Source organism: Macrotis lagotis, chromosome 8 (assembly GCF_037893015.1).
Source record: "Macrotis lagotis isolate mMagLag1 chromosome 8, bilby.v1.9.chrom.fasta, whole genome shotgun sequence".
Lineage (NCBI taxonomy): Eukaryota > Metazoa > Chordata > Mammalia > Peramelemorphia > Peramelidae > Macrotis > Macrotis lagotis.
Window position 1 is genome coordinate 140,438,776 of NC_133665.1, and position 16,780 is coordinate 140,455,555.

Below are 16,780 nucleotides of genomic sequence, written 5' to 3' on the forward strand. Positions count from 1 at the left end.
ATACCACATTTCTGGCTTATCCGTTTACAATAAATCCAGGAGTATAAAAATGGCTCCCCTGCTATGACAGAGCAATGGGTGCCTGGGTAGATATGAGGAATGGAAAAAAACTCAAGTTTCCCTTGAGAAAAAAAGGAGAAAGCTATCTGACTGCATTTCTCCAATGCCCAATTTAGTGGTAATTATCTTGCTCTGTAGGTTGGCTTCTTTGATGATGATGATGGTCGTGGTGGTTCATGGTAAAAGTGGAACTGCATTGCAAATAACCAAAATTAGGAAATCATTTTTAAAATGAACTTAAACACAGTTCACCCAATAGAACGTAAACTCCTGTAGGGTAGGGACCATTTTTTTTTTTTTTTTGGTATCTGTACTCCTTGGAGTACTAAGTAATAAAAACTTGTTGACTGGAAAGGAATTGACCTTTTCCCATTTGGATATAATTTAGATCTTGACTGAATTGATGATCAAGAAGTCTAAGCTTAACTTATATAATAATATATATATATATATATATATATATATATATATATATATATAATAACTTGTATAATCAGATCAAGTGGCCTCAGTACAATCTTTTTCTCTTGAATAGTACATTTTTTAATCATTTAGTAAAATCTTTAACCTTCACTGGCCCTCCCCCACTCACTGAGAATGGTGAGGTATATGATGCTTCATTTAACTTCTTCATAACTCAGAAAAAGGCCAAGCTTTCATTCGGAGAAGATACAGAGTATATATTTCCAAGTAATAATATACTTAAATTTTTTCTGGAATGAATAGGTTCTATCCAAGGGCAATCCATGCCACTTTATACTGCAGAATTGCTGTTACCCCAAACAACTGACATTTCAATGATTTTATTTAACTAATTAATAAGCTTAAAGAATCAATAGTTTTTTTCAGCAACATATGTATAATTACCAAGAAAATAAGTATGTTTAATTTAAAAATCTTTAACAATTTAATTAACAACTTGAAAAGGAAATTTAATTAACTATTCAGATTAGCCAACAATGTAGGAATTGAAAATGTTTTGTAGCTAGCTCAACCTTCACTTTTTAAAAAAAATTCTTAGCCAAAAACTGGTAGGAAAGAAAAATTAACTTTTTTGTCTTTTTGACTCCTAAATGATCTTTCAAATTTAATTGAAGCAGTTTAAATGATTTTAAAAAATCTTTTTTGTAGCTGTAGAAGAAGCTACTGTTGCTAAAACGATTGCCCTTTCAACAGTTTGAGGAAACTATAAACTTATATAACTTTTATTTGATTATTTTAAAAGTTCATCAGTAAGTTTATGAATTTTTGAATGAGTCACCTTTAATTCTAAAATTCACTAAAGCTGTTTTTATAGATAAATGATTGCTACATTCTCAAATCATATCACTAAAGATGTGGTACTTAGGGTCATAATTAACGACTAGACCTTGTACCAGATATTGAGAATACTGGCAAGGAAAAAAGCTAAAGATGAGACATGAGCTGTTTTGACCTATTCATAAAGACTTATCAAAAAAGAGAATAGACTATGAGCATATTATTTTAGATATTATGTAATAAGAATCTATAATTCCTATTTCATGATGACATGTTTTAGTTTTTAACATTTTAAACTTAAACTATCTTAATATGAATTCCTTTGTCCCTCTCCCAAAAGATTTAAACTTAAATTTTTAAAACTCTGACAACTGTGTAGGCCTCACTTTCCTTATCAGTAAAACAAAGAGAGGTAGGGTCAGACTAGTTAACTTCTAAGATCTCTTTCTGCTCCAAATCAATGATTCTCCCACTTAAATACTAACAACATTTTAAAAAATCATTTATTTTTATCCCCCTTGGTAAAATGGTCTTTTATGTATGTGGCAATTGCTTTCTAATGACAGTTAGGAAGAAGGTCCTGACTTGTGGGTTTTAGGAACCAGCAAAGAAAAGAGAGTTCAGGTCAACAAGCAAAGTCAAGTAAACAAGATTTAAGTGCCCAAGACAATCATGCAAAAAGAAATGCAAAATAAACAATTAAATGGAGCAAACAAAATCTTCCCCCCCAAAGAGTCACAGTACAATTAGGAGACAATTTGCAAACAACTACATACAAACAAGATAAAGGCAGGAGAAAATGGGAAATAATGGTAGACAAAAGGCTTCTCTTAGAAGATGGGACTAGCTGAAAGTTGAAATCTTTAAATTTGACTTAAATTTAGTGTACATTTAGATTTGTGGGTGACTTTCCCAAATTCATTGTACAAAACCCTTTAGGAAATAGTCGATAATGGCCTAGAGGTTAATCAGCCTTGTTTAGCCAAATAAAAAGCCAGTCCATACCTAAGCTATTAGGTAGGTCTCCCCCCACCCTTCTAAAGAATGCCACATCCAAGTGCATCTGTCGGGTACTAGTAGAACTAAATGGCCTCTGGGGTAATTTCCAACTTTGAGATTCTGTTATTTTAAAGCATTTCTAATTCCTGGTGATTTTTCTTTAAATGCATTTGTTAACCAATATACAGAGTTATTTTTAAATGCCATAAGGCCTAATAATGCAAAATGAAACAATTTCATTGTCCCAATCCTGAAAATAAATTTGCCCCATTTGCTAAGCTCATTTATAAATATGCCCAATATCAGACCTTGAGGTTTTAAAAGTGTGCATTATCTATGTTCCAAGCCCTGGAGCCATAGGCATGGCAGTCGAGAGTAGGCATCAGAGTTTATTTACAGAGGGCAGGACTGAACTTTGCATGTGGATACATACAGAAAATGATAACGATCTTTGTGTCCCATTAGTAATTTACAGAATTGTGATTTGCTGCACCCAGCACACCTATAATTGAATTCCTTAGCCATAAAATCATTGGGACCAAACAAGTTCAGATATCATTTATCTAAGACCCTTCCCCCACCCTTTGCCATCAGTTAACATATTTCTCTTGGAGCTTTCCTTCTTTTTATAGATTCATTTGTCTTAGTTATAAATTAACCCCACAAGCAACTCTCCCAGGTGCCTGGGCTCCAGAGTTTCCTGTGTACTGAATTTCAGACTTAGAAAATTTATGGCGCAGGAGTCATTTCGAATGGTGGACAGTGGCTGAGAAATGTCCAGAAAGAAGTTGGGTGGAAAAACTGCCCCAATGGTTGGTGGCTGATCAGGGAGGGGAATTCTAACAAAGAAACTGAGGAGGGATTCCCAGGGGATGAAGGAGAGCTGTCTCTTGGGATTTCTGCAACTTGCTGTTTCTTGTAAAAGTGTGAACCACTAGCTGGAATTCTGAATTCAGTTTCTAATTCAGAATTCTGAATTCTAAAATCTGGAGGCTGCTTCCAAAAATTTAAGATTTCTTAACCCCCCCCCCAAAAAAATACCCCAAATCTCTCTCTCTCTCTCTCTCTCTCTCTCTCTCTCTCTCTCTCTCTCTCTCTCTGTATGTGGGTATGTACATATATAAATGTATATATAGAAAGACAGGCAGAGGTTTTGTCTTTCAGATCTGTTTCTAATTTTTGTAAAAGGTCTCAATGCTTGCAAAAAATAAAATTTCTGATTTTAAAAAATGAAATAGATTCTGCTCCACCAGTACTTCAAATTCGATTGATACAATTCATTTGCCTCTTAGTTTAGGGTCTTCCTCTGGACTTTGCTATTTTTGTTAATGGTACCACCAATTCCCTCTCTTGCCCAAGCTTGAATGCTTGATGATTTCTGATTCATTCTCTTCCCTTGTCCCTGCCCCCTTCGCAATAAATCATCCCACTCCATGCCTAAATAAATCTTGAGGATTTATCCAAATCTAGTGATTCTACCTCTACAATGTCTCAGATCCCTCTCACCCTTTCTATCTTATAGTCCCTATCTTAAACATTCCAGATGGTTGACAATACATAAGTCTCCTAAATAGACTCCCCAACTCTAATCTCTTTATTTTCCAATCCAAACCAATAGTTTTCCAAATAAAATTTCCTAAAGCCCATTTCCTTTTATGGTATTTCAAAACCTTCAATAGCTCCCTATAGCTCAATGAAAAAAGAAAAAGTCTAAGCTCTATAAGATTCAAGGTCCTCAACAATAGAGCCTGAACCTGTCTTTCCAGTCTCTTTGACCTACAGGCACTTTACAATTTAATGAAATTATATTATTTATTGTTCCCACCTTTTCTGCTTTTGCTCATGCTGTTTCCTCTGCCTAGAATGACCTTAGCTTGTATCTCTACTAAGGACAGTAGGTATCCTTTCAGGTTTGGCTTAACTAGTACCTAACCAAATGTGACCTCTTCTGAACTGTCCCATTGTACTTAGCACAAATTCTTCCCTGACAATCATTTCATTCTGGATATTTGTGTTACTGAATATCTGTAAGCTTGTTTTAGCCTTTTAGCAGGGAGGAGTTGGGGGTGAGAGTCTTCCTAAAACAATAACATTGAAAACAAAGATTAGGTTTTCATTTTTGTATCTCTATCTCTGCCTTCTATAGCATCTTATGCCCTAGAGGTGTTCAATAAATTTCTTGAATTGAATTGATATTATTATTTCCTTAGGGGCACAGAAACTCCTAAATTTAAATTTCAGTTTGCACCTCTTTGTAGGTCTTCCTTTGCATGTTCAACACTACTGTTCAGAGAAAGTTTTTTGGTTACATTCTATAAGACTCAATGAAGCTTACAACTCAGAAAACATAACCGAAGGGATGGTAAAAGATTCCACGATTTTCCTAATTCTGTGTTGGTATTTTTGGATTCATCTTTCATTTAAAGCCCTTCACAACTTGACCCCTAATGATTGGTCTTCTTACATACTATAGTCCTCTTCCTATATTGTATGGCCTAGTTACACAAGTCAACATGTTGCTTAGCATACCCAAAGCTCCATTTTTGAACTTCATGTCTTTGTACTGGTTATCTTCATGCCCCTCACCTCTACCTATGGTTTTTCTGCTCCTCTCTTTCTTCAGATCTCACCTGTGCCCCCTACCACCAGTACCTCCTCTCTGTTATCACCTCCTATTTACAATGGATCATTTATTTACATATTGTCTCCCTCATTTGAATATGAGCTCCTTGAAGAAAGGGACCATTTTTTAAAACTTGTTTGTATCTTCAATACTTAACACAATATCTGGAACATAATGGTCATCCTTTGTTCATGAAGAAGACTATAACATTAGGGAGGTGATGCCATGAATTGGATTTGAGTGAGAGGGATGCTGGGCTAAGTCACCAGTACTTGCAAAAGTCAACCACTAACATGCTATAAGGAAAAGGAGTGATGGTTTGTGTTGGCTTTCTAGTGTCCAGACATGGATCAGGATGACTGGTGATGGCTCTGGATGAAAGGCAATTAGGCTTAAATGCCTTGCTCAAGGTCACACAACTAGTGAGCCTGGATTTGAATTCCTGTCCTGATTCTAAAACCAATGCTCTATCCACTTGTACTATCTAAAATGGAAAACATTTCATAGATGCTTGGTGACTAACTGGTACCCACTGAAAACCGTATGAGATGGTAGCCAAAAAGAGGGCATAGTAAATATGGTCTTTATAGCAGGAAACATCTTCTGAAGGGATGGAGGGCTACTGATTCCAAGTGATGGCTGAACTAAAAAGTCGTAGGGGGAAGGCAACCAGGGAAGGTGAGTTACAACGATTAAGAGTACAGTCCTAACCTAAATTCAACTTCCAACTGTCTGTCCTTCTATGGTTTGGAGAAGAACTGAAACTCAACTCTGGAATATATGAAGTAAAACTGAGCAAATATTGCTGATGCAAGCAACTCCGTAATGACTTTGGATAACTTCTCTTTCAGTCATTGTGGTTTCTGTTTAATGATTTTAGAAAAGCATTACCTACATTCCTCAATGCAGATTCAAGATATAGTAAGTTTAATTAATCAAGCAAGAAGCATTTATTAAACAAGTTCTAGGGATACAAATATAGAGGGTGAAGCAATCCTTATTTTCTTAAGAGTTTTTACATTTTAAATGAATCTCATGGATTTTTCACGCTCCCTAAAAGCTTGTATTCCTTTGCCACCCCAGAGGCAAAGTCCTACCATCTGGGTCTTTAGTCCTAGGGATTCCAGGAGTTACCTCCAGGTTCTAAGGAAAGACTTAGGGGATTTGGCAGCATGACTCAGCTGTAGGCATTGATACACCCCTTGCAAAGGGCAACCACTGACATGCTACAAGGAAAAAAGAGTGATAGTTTGTGTTGGCTTTCCACCCACCCAACCCAGGGGCTTCAATAATTTCACTTTTAGAATAAAATTATAAAAAATATTAGAAAATTGTAAAATATATTATAAAGATTATTATATATTGTCAACAGCCATGCCTGTTCCCATGGAAGCAAATGTAATCTTCTCAAATTCACAAAAATTTATCAATAATTTAGGAATATAGGATTGTAGATTTAGAGTTTAGAAAAGGATGTAGGTGCTGTAATGGATGGAATGCCGGGCCTAGATTCAGGAAGCCTCATCTATGGGAGTTCAAGTCTGGCTTCAGAGACTTAGGAGCTGTGTGACCAAGGGTGAGTCACTTCTCTGTTAAGTTAAATGACCAGAGGAAGAAATGGCAAACCACTCCAGTGTCTTTGCCAAGGAAACCCCAAAGGCGGTCATAGAGAGTTGGACACAACTGGAAAATGAATGACTCAACAACAACAACAATAACAAAAGGACTTCAAAGATCAACTAATCCAAAACCCTCATTTTACAGATGAGGAAACTGAGACCTAGAGAATCTAAGACCACACAGGCGACAACAGCAAGTTGTAGAGCTGTCATTTGAACCTGAATGTTTTCTGACTCCAAAATTAACACTCTTTGGATTCCCTGCCCTGCTCCCCCAGAACTTAAAATCACACTATACTTTATATGTCTCTTGTCCAACTTACCCAACTATCCAATCCTGTGCTGATGTTGGGGGTTGCCTTAGTATAACATAGAGGGAACCTGGGCAACCTTGGGCAGTTTCTTAAGTAAAATGAAGGGGTTGGATTTGATAACTTTTGAAGACTTCTCCAGCTCTAGAACTATGATTCAGACCAGGAAAGAATGTCTACTTCCTTGTTTAAAATGAGAGTTCAGTTAGAACATTGAGCATCATCACCAGGGTACTAGATCCTGAGCAAAACTAAAAAATTGGCTGTCTATTCTCTTAGTGTTTCCATCTCCTTTTCCTAGTTCCTTCTCTCCTCTCCCTGTCACTCTGCTTATTGTCCTACCTGGTATCTATTCTGTGTTCCATTTTACATGGCCTTTGCTTTCAGTTTCCTCACAATTCATACTTCCTAATGGCAGTTTACATGAAATCTTTAGAGGACTCAGAGGAAGAAACACTTTATAGATCAAAAAGGAAAAATAAATCTCAAATGGTATAATTTCAAACACTGACAGGAACTTGGAGACCAAATATGGGGACAGGAGATATTGCCTGGCATCCCTTAAATCTTACTTTTGTAAGGTTGACTACCACACCCAATCATAAATCCAATCTTGGGAAGGCAGTTATTCCAACATGGAAGCTGCTGGCAATAGGTGAGTTAATTATTCTTTCTGGAGCTAAGTATGACGAGGAAAGGAGGGAATGCCTTTAAGCTTAAAAGGTTTTACTTCTATAATACATCTTTGATTTAATTTTTAAACTGTGGGTTTTTGTGGTCTGCATGTGTAATTTTCTTGGGTTAGGAACCTCGGAGTGTGAAAACTTTCACAAATGTACCCTGACAACTCATCTCTCAAGAATCTTATACGGTTGTATGAGAATACTGAAAGGTTCAGTGACTTTTCCATGGTCACATGAGCATCGTATCAGTCAGGTCTTCCAGTCTTCAGAACTACTCTTTCCATTATGCTACACTGCTTTTTTATGAAAGGTTTAGAAATTAAAAATGATTTAATGTATTATTAGCCACAGAAAAATACAAGTAATCTGGAAAACTGATTAGATTTGTTTCTAAGCATTTATGTATTACACCATCCCTGGGTTTCTTTTCTATCTATGTTTAGTCTTAGGAAAAGTGTGCTATTCCTCATGCTTTTAATGGGACACTAAAATGATATCATGGAAACTACTATGATAGTCAAAATAAAGTTTTCTATGGTAGAAAAGAACATTGGAAAGAAACAGTCTGTTTTAAGGAGCTGCATTTAAATATGGATTCAGCATTCAAACTATTTTCACTTACCTTTAAAGTTGAATCAATGTAGAAAATTGTCTCCTGGATGTGTATAAATGTGCTTTCAACTTTGCCCCCTTCAGATCTGAAAAAGGGAAAAAAAAGTACTTGATTTTAATATATGATCATAAAGTCCTTAGGGAGAATCTAGTCAACCTCCCTCTAAAAGAACAAATTTTTCTTTGGCCTAAACCCATGTAGTTTTGAACCATGAGAATAACAGTGAATGACGGAGGGCTAAGGGAAGCCACTAAAATATTTCCTACTTTAGCACTGCTTCGTTTTCTTTGACTGGTATTCAAACTTTGTCACTGATTTTGTGATGGGTTTCACCTCCCTCTCTCTAGTGATTCACTTTAAAAAAATGTTGGGGGTTTTTTAATAGTATTTTTTCCAATTATATCTAAATATGATTTTTAGCATTCACTTCTTACTCACTTTTTAAAACTCAATCTGTGATTTCATTGGTTTAGAGAATTCCTGGTGAGAAAACTCCCTTTACCTGTTCACCAATTAATAGTCTCAGAAAGTCTCTGAGAGTGGGGAGGGGAATAGGAAAATGAGAGCTTAAATGACTTGAACCTAGGTCTTCCTCTCTCTAAGGTCACTTCTCTGTTCTATTCCCTTCTCCAGTTTACATGAAGCTAATAATGACATTCTATTCACAGAGTTACTATAGACATTGTCATATGATCATACAGTTAGAATTTGAAGAGGTGGCACTAGAGCATACAGAGCATTGGGTCTACAGTCAATAAGACTCATCTTCATGGGTTCAAATCTGGTTTCAGATCCTTACTAGCATGTATGACCTTGGGCAGATCATTTAACTCTACCTCAGTTTCCTCATATGTTAAATGAACTGGAGAAGAAAATGTCTAACCATTGCATTATTTTTGCTAGGAAAACCCCATGGAGTCTCGGAGAATTGGACACAACTGAAACAACTGAACAACAATAGCAAGGGGCCTTATAGACCATCTAGTCCAATGATAAATTCTATGATCTTCCTCAAGTCATAGGGGTAGTAAATGATAAAACCAGGATCAGAACTCAGGTCTTTGGACTCCATCTCCATCTCCCTGTCTATTGTCAGGTCTAAAAAGAATTCATTACCTTTAAATAAATGCAACAATGACACATTCAACAATATCTCGTGGACTATGTCACTTGATATAAGTGGCTTATGATTGTTGCTTATTAGCTGAGGGTTTAACCTATATACAACAAAGAATTTTGCAAGACAGTGAAAGCACATTCTACTTTCAGTAGATAACAACAGCAAAAGAAAAATAGGGATAGTCACTTTTCCTAAGTGAGTTGAGGACAGACTTGGAGCCTACATATTTAGAATTTTATGAAGAGGACAAAAGAATCTCACAGAAGCTGTCCTCTCTGGGAAGACAAAATAATGACAGTGCCAGAAATCATATCAGTTTCAGCTAGCACCCAACACCCTGGCAAAGAAGAACATTTTGCACATTCTGACCTAGAAATAACTTGAACTTTCTTGTCTTTGATGCTGATACCTCTAACCTAATGTTTCCTTTCCTGCTAGACTGCCCCAGAGTAAGAAACAGAAGACCTCAGGGTTGAAATGTTCCTTCATGTTAGAGTTCAAACCAGTCCCTATCCATAAAGGTACTACACAAGCCCAAAGAACTTTTCAAGTTTTCCTTGTGTAGTTATTATCTAGTTCCCTTCAGGGTATGGTATATGCTATGAATACTTGGGTTTTGAAGATGAAAAGCTATGTTGGTGTTGAGTACTGTTCTTAAAAATAATATAATCTCTGCTTTAATTAATTCATATTTTTAGTATTGAGTTTAGAGTTTTAGAGATTAAAGCTAGCAGTCCTTCATGGACTGCCTTTAAGTCTTTAGTGATTTTAGAGGCATTTTTTTCTTGTTTCCTTGGTCAAAGTTGCTAGACACAAGTTGGTGCAGTATCAGAAGACCTGGGTTCAAGCCTTGATTCTGCTACTTAATACCTATGAGACCTTGGAAGATAGTCACTTATGGAAGTCATCTTTACCTCATCTGAAAATTGAGGAGGTTGGACTCAGTTGGATCGGTAGTCTCTTCCTGTTCTAAATCTATGATCCCATGTCCCTAAGAGATGGAATGTGCACTCCTGCCATGAATTCACACCAATGCCATCCATGCTTGTGGAGCACAAGATTTACCAAAGGAAACGTTAGTTTCCTTAGAGCACAGAAAGGGGAAAGTAATGGCTGAAAACTAAAATTCGGAAAAATAGTCAACTATATCTTCATCTTTAAAATTCAAGTATTCCTCTTCCCTTCATCTTCTGGGGTAGGGACATCAAGAGGACAAAGGATCTTGGATTATCATGAATTTACCTGGAATGGCAATAAGCTAAAATTGTTAATTAATGTATTCAATACTTAATGTGGCAAAAGTAACGTAGAATGATGAGTCCCAGGGTTCTTCTAGTTTCATCATGAAATGCTTGTAATTTCTGGCTAACCAGTCAAACTCTTTAAGCCTCAATTCTTAAATGAAAGGATCAAACTAAGTGAGCTAGGTGACATCTGGACAACGTGCTTGATCTGAAGTCAGGAAGACTCATCTTCATGAGTTCAAATCTATCCTCAGTTAAGAACTGTGTCACCCTACACAAATCACTTAACCCTGTTTGCCTCAGTTTTCTCATCCATAAAATAACTAAAGAATCTTTGCCAAGAAAATCCCAAATAACCTCAAAAAGAGTTAAACACAACTGAAATGACCAAACCACGACAATAATAACAAGGTTATGAAACTTGATGAGATCTATACAACATTACCTACCTACTACTGAATTTGTCTTTTTTTCACACACACACACACACACACATGTCTATATATAGATATATATGTATAATCACACATTCACACACCTATACACATATATACACACACAGGCATATGCATACATATATATAGTTGATTAAATATCACAAGAATAATTCTAGATAATTGTGATAAGAAGCAAAGAAATATTATTGTAGGATAGAGTGGTCAAGAAGACTTTGGGAAAATTTGGTCCTAAGATAGTCCCTGATGGAATAGACTTTGATATAGGGAAGAATCTATGAAAAAGGTATTTGCAGGGGTGACTAGGTGGCACAGTGGAAAAGAGCACCTGCCCTGGAGACAGGAGTACTTGAGTTCAAATCCGACCTCAGACACTTACTAATTACCTAGCTGGGTGGCCTTGGGCAAGTCACTCAACCCCATTTGCCTTGCAAAAACCTAAAAAAAAGGGTATTTACAGGAATGAGTAGGATAGATTATAGGACAATGAGGGGAGTTCTTAATGGAACAAAAGGTTGATGGAGAGAAAGGAAAAGAAGGGTGAATAGGATCAGATTGCAGAAAGCCTTGAATGTTAGTTTGAAAAGATGTCCTTTGTTCTTTAAGTAATAATAGGAACCTACTGGAGTTTCTTGAACAGAGAAGCATGTTGAAATGAGTGTTTTACAAAGTAAAGATTGACAGAGTGCTTTCTGTGGGGGGGGGGAGCAAGATTGGGAGAAAATTGTAAAACTCAAATAATATCTTTAATAAAAATAAATTAAAAAAAGAAATGAGTCTTTTAGGAAGATCAGTCTAATGGTGGTATATAGAATACATTAGGTGTGTGTATGTATGGTGGGGGGCATGGAGGGGGAGAAATTCAAGGATAGATGATTACAGGAATACAAGCATGAGGCAATAAGGGCTTAGACTAGAGCAGCCAATGGTGAAGAGATTTTCAAAAAAAGGGGTGAAGTCAAAAGATATTTTTAAGGAAGAACTAATGTGATTTGGTGACAGAGATATGGGGGAAGTTTTAGAGATGACTCTGAGATTTTTCTGAGCCTGGCTGACTGGGAGAATAGTTGTGTTATTTATGGAAAAGGGGAAGTCAGAGAGGGAAGCCAGTTTGAGAGAAAGATGACATGTTCAATTTTGTACAATTTGAACTTGAGGTGATGGATGTAGAAATGTTCATCAGGCAGTTGCAGCTATAAGACTAGACACAGGATGGAAGAAGGACAACATGATGAATTGGAAAGAAGACATATTGAGAAATAGGAAAGCTGGGTTTTAGTCAAGATTAAGTCACTGGGTGAGCCTGAATAAACTTATTTCCTTCCTTGGTCTCAGTTTCCTTATCTGTAAAATTTGAAGTTGGGACTAGGTCTTTTCCCTAGCTGCTAGCACCTTTCCCCCTAAATTGGTTTGAATCTTTATATCTATATATCTATACTATTATCCCCAAATTCTTGATGACAGGGACTATTTATATCTCCAGGAGCTAGCATGGTGCTCAGCATATAATAGACCTAGCTGATTTCCAAACCAAGATCAGACATAAAGATTTGTTGGTCAATAATGTGAAAGTATTAGGGGGAATAAAACAGTTCATTAAAACAGAGAAAATCCAGAGGAAAAAATCTATTCATTGAAAGGGACACAGAAAAAAGATCAGAGGAAGAAAAGACAGAAGAATTAATAAAGTGTGGGGGGGCACTTACTTCTGGATCCTGAAAACCAAGGGAGCAGAGACCAAAGAAAAGAGTGGTGATCAGGATTGTTAAATGTTGAAAAGAAGAGCAAGAGGAAAGAGAATGGAGAAAAGGTCATTATATTTGGCAAGAAGGTCATTGATGATTTTTCAGAAGGAAGGGCCAAATCCAGATTTGGGGCTGCAAGTGAAGAAATAAATGCAGGTGTAGACTGCCATCCAACCTTCTCCCTCTAGCCTTTATCAGCTTGAATTCCACTTAATTTGACCCAAAAGGTAGTTGACTTCTTTATTTTAAATCTATTTTAACTATGATTATAAGAAACTTTACAAAAAAAAATTATTTTGTTATTCTATTCATAAGTCCAAACTCTCTAGTCTTATTACAATACATATATTTATATACATACAAATAACATACACATTATATATTGTGTCATTGTGTTCATACTATTTTTAAAATTTCAATGATTTTAGTCTCATTTCTCAAACTATAAGGAATTGAGTCAAATTTATGAAAATAAGAATAATTCTTCAATTGATAAATGCTCAAAGATTATAAATGGACAGTTTTCAGAGGAAGAATCAAAGCTAGCTACAGTCATATTAAAAACATGCTCTAAAATATTATTGATCAGAGAAATGCAAAGTAAACCACTCATCAGCTTCTAGCTATCAAACTAGGTAACCTGAAAGAAAAGAAAAAGAAAGTGATGAACACTGGAGGAGATGTGAATGAATGGCACCACTAATATACTGTTGGTAGAATAGTTAACTGGTCCAGCCATTCTGGAGAACAATTTGGAACTATACCCAAATGGTTATAAAACTGAAAACCCTCTGATGCAGCAATACCTCTACTAGGTCTGTATCCCAAAGAGATCAAAGAAAAAGGAAAAGGAATATACATCTACAAAAATATTTATAGCAGCTTTTTCTTTTTTTTGGTGATGATAAAGAATTAGAAATGGAGAGGATGTTCATCATTGGGGAGTGAATAAACAAATTGTGGTATATGATTGTGATGGAAAATGATGGTGCTATAAAAAATGTTGAGCCATTGATGACTTCAGAGAAACCTGAGAAGACCTATATGAACTGATGCAAAGTGAAATTAAGAGAATTAGGAGATCTGTACACAATACCAGTAATAGTGTAATGATGATCAATTTGAAAGTCTTAGTTAATCCGATCAATGCAATGATTCAAGAAAATTCCAAAAAAAGCATGATGAAAAATGATATTCACCCCTAGAGAGAGAACTTATGAACTCTGAATGCAAACTGAAGTATAATTTTTTCTTTTTTTGGCAACATGGCTAATATGGAAATTTTTGTATGATTTCATATGTATAATTGATATCATATTGCTTGGCTTCTCAGTGGGTGGGGGAGAGGCCAAAGGGAGGGAGAGAGAGTTTCTCAAAATGGAGCTATCAGATTAATGGATATGAAGCATTTTGTGGTTGTAATATATCACACAGACTCTCTAACCATAAAGACAATATCAATAGCAATGATAAAAAAAACAGTTCTCCCACATCCTTACCAAAATTGGATTTTATCAGCAATTTTAACAGCTATATAAGGCCAACCTAAAATTTTTTAATTGAATTTCATTAGATAGTAGTGAATTATCTACTATCAGTTTCCTCATAAGCAAATTGTTCTTCTATTTAAACTTACTTAAATATAGAGTTCAACCTAAAATTTTTATTACTTATGACATTCAACTTTTTTGGTATAATGTAGGATCATTCCTCTTTATTCTGTCCTTGGTAATTTGTTCTCCTGCTAAGCATCATTATATGATTTAATGTTTTAACCAACTGAACATTTAAATTTCAGGAAAACATAATGAAATAGATTTTAAATATTTGCATTTTGGTAAAGAATCAACCAAAAAATTAGCCAAATGTAAAAGAAGAAAACATTTTTAACCTACACCTATATAAACACTATAGGCAAGCTCCCAACTGATTTCAAAAACAAGATTGGTTTAGTTAAGTTTCCTTATTCTGACTATCTAGTTGCCTTTCAATAACCTAGTTACCCAGAGACCATGAAAGATGCTTCCTCAGTTAAAGTCCAGGAAGACAAATCTGATACTTCCATGGACTAAAACAATTTAGAGAAATCATTTTTAGATACTGAAGGTGAAATCTGGGTAGTAATTTAGTGAGAAAATTTAGCTTAAATGAGGAAAAACCAGTCAATGTGTTCCATTTATTCAATAGATTCTTCTTGGATATCTACTATTTGCTGAGAACTTTCAGAGATGCAAAGATATATAAGACAAAACATATTAAATTTCAAACATAAACTTTGTATAGATTTCTTCAGAGGAGATAAAGTCCAAGTATAGAATCCTTAAATTATGTCTTTGATTGCTAACTAGAAGATGATGACCAATCCATCACTATATGTGTTGACATTAACTAAGGGAAGGGCTAAAACAAGGAAGAATTTCCTGATAGTGGATGGTGTTTTATTTGGAAAGATTTGGAAACTATAGTGTAAAAAATATGTACAGACACTCACTCACACAGAATGTCTCTATATACATGCATAAATATATGTACTTTAAGATAAATTATTAATTCCATTACAAGTTCTTAGGGATCAGGGATCTACCATTGTATGTGAAGTACTGTTTGAGACATTTTTTTTTAGACAGCAACTACATCTTATATTTCAACAACAATGCATTCAACAATGTTTAAAGGTCACCATGATCTAACTTCATCCTAAACTCAAACCCAAGGACCACTGACTACCCAGAGAAACTATACTTTTAGAAGTCATCATGAGCTAACTCCATCGCAAACCATTGGCACGGGTTATTGACTACCCAACTCTATCCCTCCCAAAAAACAAATAAACAACTTAACCACTCCCAAGGAACCAGAAACTAAATTTTGCTTGTTTAAAAGTGAAATTATAAAATATTCCATTAGCCTGCTTTTAAAATTGAGAAAAGAAAATACAAACCCTATTCAATTAGGGAAAAAAATACAGTTCTGTTCCATATTAATGAAAGTTTAAGAGAGCCAAGGAGATGGTGGCTAAGTGACAAATGGAAAGGAAGAGAGAGAAAGGAGGCAGAAAACTGGGGAAGAGAGAGAGAGAATACACAAGGGAAAGAGAGACAATATGGGACAGAAGGAGAGGCAAGAACATACAGGAGACAGGAAGGGGAGAGAAATGAAGAGGTAGAGGGATTAAGAGAGGAGGGAAACAAGGAGAATGGGGAGAGAAAAAAAAAGAGTTGGGTCTAAAGAAAGTGAATTATTTCAGAGTAACATATATTTAGAACTTATCTAGGTTAACCCTCTCTGTTTACAGATGAGGAAACTGAGGTCCAAAGTTATGCAGATAATAAATGGCAGATCTGAGATTCAAACCAGGTCCTTTGACTTTAAATTCTACTGCATCACATTTCCACTTGGAGTTTGAAAATCAAACCAAAAGGAAAACTCAAAAAATCTTCATCCAACAATAGTTGCATATAGAATCAGATTTAAACCAGAGAGACCTGAGATAACACTAAATCCAAAACTTTCAGAGACAAAGAAAAAAAAAGGCTCATGAAAATCAAGTGGCTTACTCAAAACCACATGACCAGTACTAAGCAGGTAGAATTAGAACCTAGGTCTTGAGATTTCCCCCCAAAATAGCACCCTTTCCATTTTTTCACATGCCACCTCAAAGAAACTGGTCTTGTGGATGAAAAAATAGTCACAGGAAAGATAACTTTTTCTTTAGTTTCCTATCTTGTTTAAAATAATAAAAAATAATTTTGTTTTTGCAAGGCAATGGTGTTAAATGACTTGCCCAAGGTCACAGAGCTAGGTAATTAAGTGTCTGAGATCACATTTGAACTCAGGTCCTCCTGACTCCAGGGTCAGTGTTCTATCTACTACACCACCTAGCTGCCCCTAATAAAAACTAATTTTAAGGAAATACTTTCTGATAAGATGAAAATTAAATGTCATCTTTCTAGAATTTAAAAAAAATGCAGTCAGTTGTCAAGAAGAAAAAAGATATACTTTTAAAAACCTCTCAAAATTTTAGTTCTGTTTTTTAGCTCAGAATAGA

At 35.5% G+C, this 16,780-nt stretch overlaps 1 protein-coding gene across 4 annotated transcripts in view; it reads right to left on the bottom strand.

The window, feature by feature from the left end:
* The window catches only part of PPARG (peroxisome proliferator activated receptor gamma), a 173,575-nt gene that overhangs the window by 131,231 nt on the left and 25,564 nt on the right, over window positions 1–16,780 (bottom strand). For 3 of the 4 annotated variants that reach the window (XM_074198539.1, XM_074198541.1, XM_074198540.1), the window contains exon 2: window positions 8,178–8,253. The gene's annotated coding sequence lies outside the window, so the exon portion shown is untranslated. Of the gene's footprint in view, window positions 1–8,177; window positions 12,999–16,780 lie in introns of those variants that run through there. The other variant, XM_074198542.1, reaches the window with a different exon arrangement.